This window comes from Neophocaena asiaeorientalis, unplaced genomic scaffold (genome assembly GCF_003031525.2).
Source record: "Neophocaena asiaeorientalis asiaeorientalis breed wild unplaced genomic scaffold, Neophocaena_asiaeorientalis_V1.1 scaffold57, whole genome shotgun sequence".
Lineage (NCBI taxonomy): Eukaryota > Metazoa > Chordata > Mammalia > Artiodactyla > Phocoenidae > Neophocaena > Neophocaena asiaeorientalis.
In genome coordinates, this window is record NW_020172731.1 from 3,012,389 (window position 1) to 3,016,190 (window position 3,802).

Here is a 3,802-nt window from a genome sequence, read left to right on the forward strand (position 1 = left end):
CTGGCTTGGAGGGTTGTTTGGACAACAGCTGTAAGTAACAATTGTGTTGATACCAACGGCCAGTCTATTCAAAATCATGGGCCTCCCTGGTGGCGCAGTGGTTGAGAGTCCGCCTGCCGATGCAGGGGACATGGGTTCGTGTCCCGGTCCGGGAAGATCCCACATGCCGCGGAGCGGCTGGGCCCATGAGCCATGGCCGCTGAGCCTGCGCGTCCGGAGCCTGTGCTCCGCAATGGGAGAGGCCACAACAGTGAAAGGCCCGCATACCGCAAGAAAAAAACAAAGTCAATTATGTTCTAAAAAGGTACCATTTACATTATTGTCCATGAATCCAAAGGTAAAAATCCCCATGTTTATGTTGATTGCTGTAGCAATAACATTGGATGAGGTTAGTTGTGCAATCACTGAGCACTTCCAGAAAAGTTCAGCAGCAATTTTGCGTAGATTATCAGAACAGTTGTTAGCTTCTGCATTACAGGTTAATGATGCCAGCAGTTGGAATCTCTTAAGACTCTGCATGGCCACTCCAGTAATCTTTTGTCAACTGAGTTGTTTAATGCCAGAAACAATGTTAGTGACCAGTTCAGTTTGTGGCAGGCTAAGCTGAGTGGCGGAATCAAGTATAGCATATCCACTTAGCCTCAAGGAAAAGGGAAGAAAAATATCTTAACGTCTGGTCACTTGGTCAACCAAAATAAAGCAAGGATTCAGGTTCTAACAGGAGCATTCTATCATTGTCGTTGTAGCTCCAGAGTAAATGCTGGAATTAAGATTTTGGAGTTATTTAGCTCCAGAGAAATGTGGAATGTGGTTGGAGTCACTGGAGTCAAATAGTAGAAGTAAAAATGTATTCATTTCCTTCATATCTCCTGAATCACTAATGAACCTTTCCACGGGGTATTCTGCTGTTCTTAGAGGGTATTGCACCATCACTTGTGATTTTTCACATAATCCCCACATTTTATAAAATAGTTCCTTTATTAAACTATCATTAGTTGCCCAATTCAAGTGTGCATCTTTTTCTTCCTAGACCCTGATTAATTGATGGTTGGAATGTACACCAGACATAGAATATAGCCTTCTTGTTACTTTCATGCATTTATGTGAGGCTTTTCTTTAGTATGTAGTTTATATTTAAATTCCAGGATGTATTGCCCCCAAATGTAAACACTTTTCTTACATTATCACCATAAAATCTTTCAAATTAGCGATTTAACAATACGACACTATCATACAATCTATAAATCCCATTTGGATTTTACCAAACATCAAGCAAAGTCTTTTTCCTTCCTGGGTCAGGATCTAGTTCTGAAACACATGTTGCATTTTGTTGTTAGGTGCCGTCATTCTCCTTCAGTCTGAAACAATCCCTCACTTTCCCTGTCTCCTATTCCCTTGACAGTCATAAAGAGTACAGGCTTTTCATCATGTAAGATGACTCTCGGCCTGAGTCTGATTGATGTTTTCCTGTGAACAGAGTCTCAATACAAGAATATTTTCCTGCGTTCTTGGTAGAAATACAAAAGAAAGAAAAAAAAAATGCTGTGTTCTCATTCTCAATGTACCACATCAAGGCACCCGTAATTTCAGGTGATTTCCACCATTGATCACTTGGTCAATTTGGTGTTTACAAAGTTTCTCCAACTTAGAGTCATCATTTTCCTTCTAAATTTGCATCATGTTTTGTGGCAAGTTATTCTGATATTACCTCAATACATTTTCCTTATCAAATCTTACCAAGTCTTAGAATATATTGATACCTTCCATCCTTGTCAGCTACCTCTATAACAGATGTCAAATACTGATTACCCATTTGTATCATTCCTTATTTACTTATTAAAAATGTTTAAAGTCTTATTTATTTATTTATTTTTATATCAGTATGGAATAATAGAATCCTAGAAATGTTTCTCTTACCTACTTATCTATCTGTATCAATATGGAATCATAGGTCACTGTTTTATTCAATAGGTTGTAATTCTTTATACTCATTTATATTAATACTCAGATAAGTTTTGGCCTGTGAGCATCTCCTTATTTTATTGCTTAATTTATGTCCAGGCTTATTTTCTTCTTTCCCTGTTTCTCCCTTGAGCCAGCATGTCCCCAGGAAGCCCGGGTTCCTTTTGGTGGAGAGTGGTATTTGGAAACCAAGAGATGTATTCTCAGAGTGTTTAGTGCTGCTGGAATTTTATTGCTTCTAAGCTTCTTTCATGGACAAAGCTAGGAATGTGTGTGTGTGTGTGTGTGTGTGTGTGTGTGTGTGTGTATGTATGTGGAGAGAGGGAGAGAAAGAGACAGATGTAAGTACATACCTTTATGACTATTTCTAAATATGCCCCTGTTTATTTTTAAAAGTCTGAGTTCATACAGATACTTTTAGTTCTAATTCAACCTCTCAGGGTTTTTTAAAAAATAGTCTTAAAAAGATAAGTTTTAAAAGGGTAAAAGTAGTGGCCAAGATGGCAAAGCAGGAAAACCCTGAGCTCACCTCCTCCCTCAGGCACACCAAAATTACAGCTATTTACAGAACAACTGTCCATGAGAATGACTTGAAGACTAGCTGAAAAGATTTTCCACCACTATAGATATAAAGAAGGAACCACAACAAGATGGGTAGCAGGGGCAGAGATGTGGTATAGTCAAGACCCACACCCCTGGGTAGGCGACCCACAAAAGGCAGGATAATCACAATTGCAGAGGTTCTCCCCAAGGAGTGTGGGGTCTGAGCCCCGCATTGAGCTCCTCAGCCTGTGGGTCCTGCACTGTAAAGACGAGCCCTCAGAACATCTGGCTTTGAAGGCCAGCAGGGCTTGCATACAGGAGAGCTGGAGGGCTGTAGGAAACAAAGATCCCACTCTTAAAAGGCACATACAAAATCTCACATACTCTGAGGGCCACCACAGAGGCAGTAATTTGAAAGGAACCTGTGTCAGACTCACATGCTGATATTAGAGAGCCTCCCAGGGTGGCAGGAAGTGACTGGAACATCCCCTGGGGACACAGCTATTGGCAGTAGCAATTTTGGGGAGCTTGGTCTACAATAAGGACACTGATGCTGACGACCACCATTTTGGAGTCCTCCCTCTACTTATTAGTGCCGGAGACTTACCCCCCTGCAACTGGTCCGCACCAGTCCTGGGACGCCCCAGTCCAAGTAGCTAGTCACAGTGGGACCCAGCCCCACCTACCAATGGGCTGGCACCAGCCCTGGGATTCCCCGGGCCATGCATCCAGCTGAGGCAGGACATGGCCCCTTCCACCAGTGGCTGGCAGCCTCTACGGGAGACAGGGCCTGGCAGTCAACTGCGCCAAGGGCTAGCCCCATCTACCACAGTTGTCAGTCCCACCATAACAGAAGGGCCAATGCAGTTGACGTAGGAGGCATCGCAGGAGAATATAGTTCTGGTGATCAGAGAGGAATGCACTGCTGCACCCCATAGGGAATCTCCTACATCAGGCCTCTTCTCCAAGATCAGGAAATGTAACTAACTCACCTAATACATAGGAATAACAACAGAGAATTAGGCAAAATGAAGCAACAGAGGAATATGTTCTAAATGAAAGGATAAGATAAACCCCAGAAGAAGAACAAAGCAAAGTGGTCCATAGTTTCTCAATTTCTTACATTTGAATGAAAAAAAAAAAAAAAGAAACAGTACATCAGTAGGGAATCATGGAATTTTCTGTTGCTAAAATATACATTTTGATAGTTATGTATACAAGGATATGCCTTACTTTTAATCAGTGATAAGCCATGGATTAAGAAGTCAGTTATCTGGAGGGCCTTTCATACCTTGTA